The sequence below is a fragment of the Penaeus vannamei genome, chromosome 23 (genome assembly GCF_042767895.1).
Source record: "Penaeus vannamei isolate JL-2024 chromosome 23, ASM4276789v1, whole genome shotgun sequence".
Lineage (NCBI taxonomy): Eukaryota > Metazoa > Arthropoda > Malacostraca > Decapoda > Penaeidae > Penaeus > Penaeus vannamei.
Window position 1 is genome coordinate 20,740,803 of NC_091571.1, and position 11,842 is coordinate 20,752,644.

Genomic DNA, 11,842 nt, shown 5'->3' on the forward strand with positions numbered 1-11,842 from the left:
AGTTTCACATCTCTGCCAGATCACACGTTAAGATTTTGCGAGGCCCTATAGCCATTGTTTGGCGACGTGGGAATTTTTTGCGAGTATGTCTGTGATGACAAAGCATTTTTCACATCCGATTATGTAATATTATCCTTTCCTAATTGCGTGCGAGCGGCGTCTAACAGCGCTTGTATTCCACCTAAGCCGTGGGGCTTTGTATAGTCTTCATACAAGTCCTTTAGAACTTGCATGGTTCTGTCGGTGATCACCATTGGTAGACAAGCTGATATGGAAAATATTCACAGAGGATATTACTGCGAAACTGCAGTTTATCTGGTTTCACAACCGAGGTCTATGAGTAAATAACCGCGAGATTTCGAGAGAACAACCTTTTTATATAACTCCAAAAACCGCTTGGCTTCACTCTTGCCATATAACTGTCTACCGAGGCATTCTAACTGTCTGAGATCCCTCTGTTTTAGCAAAATAAAATGAGAGGTATTTAGTGAAATGTTGCGGCTGTGCTTCCCTTTCATAAATACATTTTGAACTAGGAGTACGACAGATATGTTTTCGTGTCGTCCCTTTGTAAAGATATTACTTACAATGTCATTATTAGCCGCTTCTATAAAGCAATCATCCAGTATATATAATATGCGGTCATTCGGTTTTGTCTTATGATTGATGGGATCTAAAATGTCTTTGTTAACAATAAGTTTGTCAGATAAAGAGGTTTCCTTTTCTAGCGGATGAGATTCACTCCCGCATACAATTATACAATCAAACTGTTTCTGATAGTGCACAACAATTTTTGTGGTGAGATGCGTCTTTCCCGAATTAGTGACTCCTGCAATTATTATTCTTGCGGGGTGAGCAAAGAGATCCAGCAAGTTCTCCTTAAAACAGGAGTCTGGAGTACTATGCGACATGTTGAAGGACACAAATAAAAATGACACTTAAATTTTAGAGACCGCCTATTTTACTGACTACTATATACAGAAAATATTATGTACATGGGCTAAGTATAACCATTTTAAATAAAGTCATCACTATTTTCCTCTGCTTCTTCGATGAAGGGGTTCCCAGTTTGTGTTTCTCTGCGCTTTCGCGGTCTTGGGTTGCCAGATCGTTGCCTCCTGACGTTATTATTGTAGTTGTGTACAACAGACGGAAAGTGAAGGTGACGGAGATACTCTCGTTTTCTCCATAGATGGTTTAATCTTTCCTCCCTTGTTGTTGTAGTTGTCATGGTCTCGGTCTCGGTCTCCTCCTCCGCCTCCTCCTCCTCCTCCCCTTCCTCCTTCTCGCTCTCGCTCTCGCTCACGTCGGTTGCCACATCGCGCACGAACTCTACCCTCGTTTCTTCCTCCCCCTCTTCGCTCTCCGTCGCTTCAGGAAGGTGTTTAATGTCTGGATGACCATATGCTAGCGATTTGTAGGTATTTACATACCAACGTTTTTTATCGTATAATGACAGCCCGCGCTTTTTCATTTGCGTGCTCATCATTTGACCTCTGACGTTGGTAATGCTCACCTGTTTATAGAAATGCACTTCTTTTTCATGAAGAATGCGACGGAAATTGTCGTGTTTTAGCCTCCTCTTCTCAGCCCGACAAATTCCCTTTGCACCTGTGGATGTTTGATCGTTATTTAGGAGCAAGGAATAAGTCTTGGGCTTTAGGCAAATTGTCTCTTTTATCGGAATCTCCTCTGTTTCAGATTTAAATAATCTAACAGACTGGTTGTATAATGGATGGTCATGGCTAAAATTAGAAGTGTCTATCCACTCTTTCAAAGGACACAAGGACAATTCTTTATAAATGTCATCTGTCTCCACAGAGAGGATATAGCTGTCGGTGTCGGAGGAACAGAGCTGCACACGATCTCCATAATGAGCCTTTAAAACTTTATAATAAAAGTTATACAATTTCAATTTAGCCAGCTCCAAGATGGTAAATCCAACATACTGCGGATAAGCCATACTAGCAGTTTTTGCCCTTGAAATGGTTATCACTCTGGTAGGAGCTAAGGGGATGAATCTTTTGAAGAATGGGCTTCGAATCTTATTGAGAAAAGAAGAAGCATTGCACACCATGCTAGCACGTTCTAGTCTTTATAGAGGGTTCATTAAACACCGCGCCCGAAGTCTTGAAGCACAACTGTTGGGAGAATTCGTACACGTCACTTACTCGCTCCACATCCATCCCCAAGTCAATCAAAAGCTGCAGATGTTTCAGTAAAATGAGATGGTCCTTCTGTGGAAGATGTGAAGCCACAAGCTTTTGGTTTTTGCGTGGTAAACGCCTGTTCTGTGATGCTAGAAGTTGCTTGTTATATGGGGATATGTCCTGATTTCATATGTTCATGTGATGAATGAGGAGGGGCAAGTCATCTGTCTTCCTCGCAACTTCGGGTGGAACTCTGAGATCAGCCACTACCCAGTGCCCAATATCACCACTTTCGTCGTGGTTGGTTAACCCCGATGCAATGAACTCGGCCTTTTCACAGGGCGGTAATTTCCGGATATTACCATATGGTAGTTTCTCAGACATTACCGTGGCATACAAGCTGTTGAAATCAAGGTAGAGTATGTAGGTGCTACTTTCCTTTTGTGGGTCATGATGCAGATTAACGAGGGAGTTCTTTGCTACCGTGAGAGGGCGAACACATGTTGTCAGTCCCCCTCTCACAGATTGCTCAATTTTGCGAGCTAATTCTGGATCGGATATAAGCTCAAGGTTTGTTTTTGTCATTTTTAGGAATGCATCGTATACATACCCGGGAAGACTGACATAGTTAACTATATCCAGATCGTACTTTTCAGCAAGCATAGTCCTCCACTCTGTAATCACATCGGCTAGCAAACCCACATCAGTCCTCAGGTAGCACTCTAAATAATCACCTAAAGTACGACACCCGGCTGCATTCCAGACTTTTAGTGCATGAGCATACTCCTCCTCCGTAATCGTCTCACCTGTGAGGGAGCTATAAAACTTTTCAATGGGGGGGAGGCTGGTCTCTTCGACCTTTTTCAGGTCATCCAAGTACTCATACGGATAAATACCCTTTCCCGTTAGAAGCAGTGACTGAGCTTCATTTGACAAATGACATAAGATATGCTTGGAATACCTGAGTGAGCGGTTGCTTTCAATATGAGTTTTGGTGAAAGAGCTCAGACCTGCGTTCATAAAAGCCATGCTATCAAGGAATTTCAGGTTGTTTAGTTCCACAGAGTGATATCGAAGCCCTTGCTTCGTAAGAATTTAGATTTTTGTGTTAACTTGCATTTCTTTCAGAATCAGTCCGAGGTCGTAAGAGTGATTATGAGCCAGACAGGGGATAGTTGTGCGATGATTTTTCATCTGCAATAAGCACCAATGTAGTTCATCCGATCTTTAGTATGGTCGTGGTGTCTGTGCTTTTGTTGATGTGTGGGGAATTTTTGGTTGCACAGCTCGCACTTTTCAGCCTTCTTAAAAGTTTCTTCATCTTCGTTGGACATGTGGAGAGGATGATAGGGCATGTTTTTTTTTTTACAGTGTCCGCCCATTTGTAGACAGATTCTCAACAAAATGCGTGGCAGCGTCAGCACCTTGATATAGAAAACTATCTACTACTTCACCTTGCCTGTCTATTATGATATAGCTGTAGGCACAGGCTTTGTGCTGTGCTATACATCTCTCCCCTCCATCGGTCTTGTCCATGAAGGGGACTGTCTGCTTTTTTTTTCGATTTTTCGATTTTTCTTGCCGATTTTGATGAAACTCACACCCTTTTATTTGGGCCCCTTCCCATTGCCTGTGGTCGATTTTTTTTTTTTTTCGAAATCGCCCGAACAGTTTTTGAATTTTTGTCAAAAAACAAAACAAAACAAAAAAAAAGTGAAAAACGCCATGTTGAAAATGCAGCACCTGGGTAAAAGGATTCCGACTTCAGAAACGGCAAGACATACAATTTTATTTGATTTTTGCACAGAACTACCTTATATCTACAACTTGTTCGAGAGCGTTTTTTCGATTTCGACTTTTTTTGTGAATTTTTGAAGTAGGGGACATCAAGAAAAAAAAGATGAAAATTTTCTTACATTGACCACATTTACAAGAAGTACAGGCAAAAATTGTGAAAACGCTCTTGAACAAGTTGCAGATATTTTATTTTTCTACAAAATGAGCCATAATATGTTAATTTTGGACATATATTGTGCCTGGAATCCTTTGACCCACCCCTAAAGGTAGAGTTCCGAAATATCGGCATTTTACGTTTATTCTTCTTTCCAAGGCTATTTTGATATCAACAATACAAGGTATAAAATTAGTCTTCCTACACCATAATCCTCTATCATCTACCTGCAGTATGTAATAGAACTATTATTCAGCTACAAAATGAGCCATAATAATTTAAAATCGGACCGAAACTACGTGTGCTATGCGTAAAAATATGACGCACCTAAAAATCGCGATCTTCCTTCTTATTATGTTTACATTTTACATGACAAATCATGTACAGAATGCTTGTATTTGATATTATTAACTATCATTTACCTATTATTGATGCTCTAATGAGGTTTTACAACGTATAATATTTGTCGAAAGAATAACTTTTCTCCAGTCGGACGGGTACCGAACGCGTACTTTTCCCCGTACTGGACCATGAAAATCGTCTTTTTAAATCTGCGGAATAACTCTATGGGGTCACGTAGCCAAATTTCACTCTAAGACCCTGTGGAAAGACGAAAAACAATTACATATCGATGTGAAAGTATGTATATAAGGTATATGAGCACATATAGAACATTTTCGTGTACCCCATGACCTTTTGTTTATTTATATATTTACTTCCGTTTGTTTCTTGGTTTGTTTGTTGATTGTTTATTTTTTTTGTTTGTTTGTTTGTTAATATGTGTTTCTAATATTTCTAAAAGTTATGAACACAGTTTGGTGGTGATGCGGACCATGGTTTGGATCCAGGAATTTTTTTTCTTACTCGAAAAATTATGAACAGATTTGAATAAAAATTTTACCTGAGGTTTATCTTAGCCTAATTAATATTCCGGAACATTTGGCAAAACTATCCCCCATGGGGGGGGGGAGGAGGTTTGCATTTTCGAACTGTTTTGCTCATAGATCAAACTATGTATGATGAAAACATAAAGAAAGGAAAATACACCATATGAATACCATATCATGTTTAGTTATTTGTATGGAAAATTTCTTCATTATCGTTTTTTGGACGCTTGCCGGATTTTTGAAATTCTTCCAAAAAAAAAGAAGGTTAGTCTCATCTTATGTGAAATTTGATAAGCTTTCAGAAAATAACCATTTTTTAATTATCTTTAATCATTGCGTCACAATTGCCAATTTTCTAAGGTAACATCAAAAAAATAATATTTCAGTCGACATCGAAAATAGCTGCTACCACCTAAAAAATAACGGTCGGCCCTTAGAATTTTCTGGGGAGAACCGGGGGCCTAGAAACTCCTTAAAAATGCATTAAAGTCAATTTCGGCAAGAGGGGCGAAAATCGCCGAAAAATCACCAGACGGTCCCCTGAAGGCTTCAAAGTCGTAGATACACATGTGCGATGGCGCAAATGCTTTCCCATAAATCACGAAGGCGAGTTTACTCCCCTGCAACGGGTAAGTGATCTTTGTTGGCATCTCACGCCCTGGTATGTGAGATTCGGCTGATCTCTGATCGGGAAACGAAGAGACATGCAACAAAAGTGCTTGAGAACGTTCCTGCCTCTCATGGTAAATGCGTCCATGTACTTATTAAAGTCTTTTATTAGACAGGCGTGCTCATTTTTAAGAAGCAACCGCTCCTTGCTGTCTTCTCTTCCTTTTCTCACCTGAAATATGGCATATTTATTATTGGGAGATAGGTTCGTTTTTTCAAGGTCATAGACATAAATAGAGAGGCTATTGTATCTCTCTAATTCTCCCAATGTTTCCCAGCTGGTGGTGAGTTTTCCCGCGTCATGTTTAATGAGACGGGCACATTTAGCCGGAATGCTAACCGCTCTGTGTAGATTATTTTTTGAGAGTCCAGCTGATAGCCATTTTCCGGCTGCGAGGGATCGTATGACACAGTCTGTGTTACCTGTTGGGTTGAAGATATATAAAACCCCTCGAACATCTTCAGGATATGCCACATGTCCAATTGCTTGGGGAACTAGAAGATGTGATATCGTAATGTCGTGAGCATTAATGGATTCAAGATCGAGTCCGCTTCCCTCATCTGATAACCACTCTTCTAGTTTAGCTTCTGCTTCCTCTGCCCATCCACATACAGCTCTTCTACACTTGTCTTCGCTAGATATTGCATAACTGCACAGTGTGATATCTTGGAGAGGGTAATATTAAACCCTGTAAATGATTTCATGGCAGGGGGAGGACATCCGAGTGTGGAGCTGTGAATTTGTAAGACATCTGTAAAATCTTGATTTCTGCAAAGGTAATCAGACGGAGATGGCTGGTCTTGGTTAGGAATGCTGAAGCCGAGCCTTACGACTGCCCCTTGAAATAATTCCCTCCTGGAGATAATATGCGGTGTCTCTGCAATATTATCTTCTTCGTCTTTATCACTAATAACATCACTGTCACTTTCATAATATTTTCTATTCACACGAGCACGCGATATTTCCGGTTGTGCTGTAATAGGCCTGGATGGTCCAGGTTGGGGCGAGAGAACCCGCGATGGCCCCGGTTGTGGTGTAATAGGTCTGGACGGCCCAGGTTGGGGCGAGAGGGGACGAGGCGAGATTTGTTGTACGGGAAGGTCCTGCTGTAGGTTCCCTGCAAGACATAAACACAGTTATTACACAATAATGCGAGGAGGGGGTTATGCAACATTCACTCCTCAAACCGTCTTTGCGAGAACTTGCCTGGTGTGGTATGAGATGATCGGTGAGTAGCAATCTTAGAACCTTTAGACCCCTTTCCTGCACCAGCTGTAAGGAATTAAGTATATGGTTAATCATTTGCCGCATGGGCAGACGTCTTTCAGGTGTATTCTGCTGTAGGTCTTAACTATCTCTTAGTAACTTTCATGTCTACCCATACTTTAATAGTCAGCTTTCACTGTGTGTATGAATTAGCTTACCTCGAATGCAGTGTCGTCGGTGATGATGCAGCCTTGCAGAGGGAATGTGTTGGTTGCAACCTGAACACGGCAAGCAAAGGTGGTTGTTGGACAGCTTCTTTTTCGCAGAGCTGGCAGTGAAGCTTGATGTTAGCCATTGTGAGTACTACCACAGGGGAAAGCAAGATGTACTAATGTTTAGCGGTCGAGTTTCCACCCTTTTTATATCGGGTGACAGATGTGTGTATTTCTATATGACGTTTTATAATGAATTCTATTAAATTATTTTGTGTTTATACAAGAGGAATAAAATAAAATGATATTTAGTATAGAGATGTTTATAATCTTTTTCATTAAATTTAGATTCGTATATCTAAGATGCTTTGAGAGTGTTGAAACACAGCAAGGAAGGAACAGTAATTATTTAGTCGATATCGCCCAGGCTCTGCAGTTGAACTGACATCTGTTCAGGATGTAGTTGACCTGTGTTTGAGCAGGCCTTCCTTTAGTTATTAGCGGGCATCATTAGTGAAAGGGGTGATCAATGAGATGCCTCTTAACTATCACTAGCTAGAGGGCTTTTAATGATGGGAAAAATAAAGACATATTGAGTACAACGAATTTTATACTCCTTTCCGCTGAACTCTATACTTATAAAGGAGGTGCTTTTCGATTGTGGGGAACAAACTGTGAATATCTGATTAATTAGTGTCTGTACCTGACTGCTGAGGGGATAACTTTATTATTGAGATGTTTTAAGGCAATGTAGGCCATCCCACATGTTCGAACATGACGAATAGATACTGTTATTGATTTTATTAATGCAGTCGTTCGCTGACCTGAATTACATCGGTAATGACTTAATTTTGCGCGTGACCTGGAGGGCGGTGGGAATGAAAGGCGGGGACTTGGGTGGTTGGGGGACACCTGTTTGGTGTGCGTATTATTCCCGTATTTCCCGTAATCGATTATAATAATTACTTCCGGAAGTCATTAGGTCACTTCCTGTTATGACACGTCAGGTATGTGCATAGCGGGATAAGAGGGTAGTCATAGGGGTGAGGCTATTCTGTCCAAGGTGTTTTTGGGTGAGTTGGTTGGGGTGGTGGAACCTGTGACACCTGCTCTAAGGATGATAGTTTGACCTGCGGCAACAGGATCCATGTTTGTTTGTTGTTCCTCTTCTTCCTCTTCTTCTTCCTCTTTCTCGTATTCTCATTATTATTATTATTATTGTTGTTTTGGAGAGGAAAGGGAGGGGGGCACCCTTCAGGTGTGCGTGTTCTCCATCATTAGTCATGGTTATTGATTTCCCGTAATCGATTACTTCCGGAAGTCATTAGGGCACTTCCTGTTATGACACGTTAGGTACATAGGGGGGGGGGGTGTAAGGTTATATGAGTGAGGAACCCAAAGGAAGCCAACCGTGAGGCGGAAGACTTCAGGCTTCGAGGCCAAGGAAAATGAGGGCCCCGTTCGATCCTCGCAGAGGGGGTGATGGGACCAAGCTGAAGGCTAGGAACCAACACGACCTCACAAGCCAAATTATCCCCGGAAATGCAGGTCTACCAGGAGCGGTACATAAAATACAATAAAAATAAATCCTAAAATGAACTGTAAAAACAAACAATGTGCAGAAGGCACCAAAATAAAACTGAAGTTAGAGCTTAAAAAGAATGACACGGGCCAGAAGGGCTTAAAAGCAGTAAAACTTGCCAGAAGGGCTGAAAAATTATTAAAGATATGCCAGAAGGGCTTAAAAGCAGTAAAAATAAGCAACATCAACAAAACTAAGATTCGTAAAATCACAGAAGGAAGGAGAGGTAAGAGGGAACATGAAGAAAAGTAAATGAAAAGATCGTAAGAACAGAAAAGTAAAAAGTAAAAGCTGAAGTAAAAGTTCAGGTAAAGGACGAGTAAAAGGGTAAAACGATTAAAAGAAACGTAAAAGGAACCAGTAAAAGTAAGTAAAACTCAGAGCAAGTAAAAAGTAAAAGTAAAGGCACACATGGTTCATGGTAAAAAAAAATAGAATAAAACAGTAAAATAACACGTCCAGCATAAATACACCTAGGCAAGTAAAAGGGGCAGTACAACCTTGTTTCAGCATCCGAGGTGTAGAATCCAGACAGGTAAATCCATAGGGTAAAGTCACAACACAGTCAGAGTATCCACTTCGTTTATTTGGCAAAAACATGGGGGTTACATTGGTTCACGCGGACGGAGTGGTAGCGGTAAAAATGATTAAAACAATAAATAGGAGATATTAAAATAAAAGAAAATATACACAAGATAAAACAAAAGGTAAAAGCAATAAAACATCACAAGAAATAAATGGGAAAATAATAATTAGCATAAAAAATACGTAAAACCATCTGCTGCGATTCAGAAATAAAAATATAAAAATCAGTGACTTGCTCTCAGGGTAAAAGAGAGATTAAAATGATCAGTAAGTAAAAATAAGCCAATTAAAAAATAAAACTGAACTTAGGATAAAAGGAATAAAAAGTGCGAGAGAAATCGCAGCAGATGAGGATGCCCCCCTTATCCGCACATCATGTGAATCATTGTGGGATTGGCGGATAGCAAACGAATTCAATGGAAGTTTTATTCAAAATGTATACAAAAAGGTAAATGAAAGCAGAATACATGTAAAATACGCCAGCATAAAACAGAAGTAAAATAAAAGTGTAGAAATCAGGCTGGCTGAGGGAAGTGGTCCGCTGTGCTCGACTCGCCCTGTGGATTACGGAGGATGCTGGGTAGGATAGGGGTAGGATGGGGGCAGGAGTGGATAGGGTTAAAGGTAGAAGGTAGGACAAACGGGAGAAAGGGAATGGAGAAGGGAGGAATGAGCGTAGAAGTAGAGGAAAGCGAAAAAGCGAAGGAACAGGAAGAGGGTGCGAATAAGAGGGGTACGAGGGGAAATGCGGCAGGATACAGGATAGGATAGGGATGGGATGGAGGTAGGATAGGTTAGAGATGAAGATAAGAAGTAGAACAAGCAGAGGAAAAGAGTAAAGGAGGGAGAAACTAGCACAGAAGTAGAAGGGAGTATAAAAGCGAGGGGACAAGGAGAGGGTGCGAATAAGGAGAGGGATATGAGGATAGAGGAAAAAAAGGGGGGGGGGGAGGATAGGTGATGGGTAAGGTCTGTGGGGGGGGGGAGGAGGTTGAAAACCTCACAACCCTCCCATACCACGGGGTCGGAGAGGACATCGGAGACACACCTGGAAAGAGAAACAAGGAAGGCCTGAGCCCGATTACTTGCCTCAAAAGTTAAGGTGCATGTTCAGCTGGACGTGCATGACACGCATCACTGAACACGCAAAACACAAGTAAATAAAACACAGTAAAAACAGTAAAATAAATAAGTAAACAGTAAAATAAATTAGTAAAACCAAAACAAACACTGAAGAATCATCTCAGCCACAAACAGGGGCTGAGAAAAGGGGCCACAGTCCAGAACAGCTACACGTCAGGACCAAGGGCAGCACTGGAGAACAGCTCAGGGGGTCACATCATCATCAGGTCCACCAGTGAAGTCGGCTCGAACATCTGTCGGTCCATCAGCATCAACGTCCTCGACATCAGTGTCCTGGGCAGGGTCAGCTGGATCTGCATCGGCATCAACATCAAGGTCCTCGACGTCAGGGTCCTGGGAAGGGCCGACTGAATCCTCTGCATCCAAGTCAGGAACATCCGGGTCATCTGGTCCTGGGTCATCGTCATCCTCGTCCTCTGAGGCGTAACACAGCTCTTCAGACGTCTTGAAAGGCTTGAGGTGGTTGAGATGCGCCCTCAGTCGTAAATCTGTATGAACATCTCTCACTTCAAAAGCCAGAGGTCCAAGTTGGGCAACAACTCTGGCAGGTCCACGCCACTTTCCAGTTAAAGGTGGTAGAGATCCAGTGCGATGCCTATGCTCATAATACCAGACGAGTGAGCCCATCTCTGGCTGGAATCGTTCTCTCGTGCCTCTGTTGTAATAGTTACCATAGGTCTGCCTGGACTGGTTAGAAGCGGTGACAGCTGCTTGTCTAGATGCCTGGAGTCGTTCCTGCAGGTTGAGGTTTTCTGCAAATACTGCTTCATTTGTCAGGCCAACCGGAAAGTTGGCATGCCGGCCAGTCAAGAGGTACAAGGGCTGCTCGTGAGTCGTCCTGTGGATAGCAGAGTTAATCTGCAGTCTAATTTCAGGAATGAATTGGTGCCAGATCCTTGGTCTATCCTCCACCAAAGCAGTCAGAGCTGATTTTACGACACGATTGGTGCGCTCTATCATCCCATTGGCTTGGGGATGATAGCGGATGGTGTAGTGGTGACTAGCATGCATCATCAAGACGAGCTCCTTGAAGAGACCACTGGTAAACTGTACCCCATTATCCGTTTGGATGACTCTTGGTGGGCCGAACAAGGTAACCCAATGGTCGACAAAAGCACGATGGATGTTGATGGCAGTCGACTTCCTCAGGGGCACAATCTGCAGCCATCGTGAATGTTGGTCAATGATGGATAGAGCATACCGAACTGGGATAGTGGGTCCAAAGTCCATCAGGTCCATGGAAACACGCTCTAGAGGATACTGGGCCAAGGGAGTCTCTCCCATAGGCACTCTTTGGGGGCTACCTCTTGACTGTTGACACACAGAACAGTTGTCCACATACTCCCTACAGTCCTTCAGCATGTTGGTCCAGTAGAACATTGACCTAGCATTGTCATAGGTCCGCTGAACACCAGGGTGAGAAGCAAGAGGTGGTAAATGGGATGCCTTCAGTGCA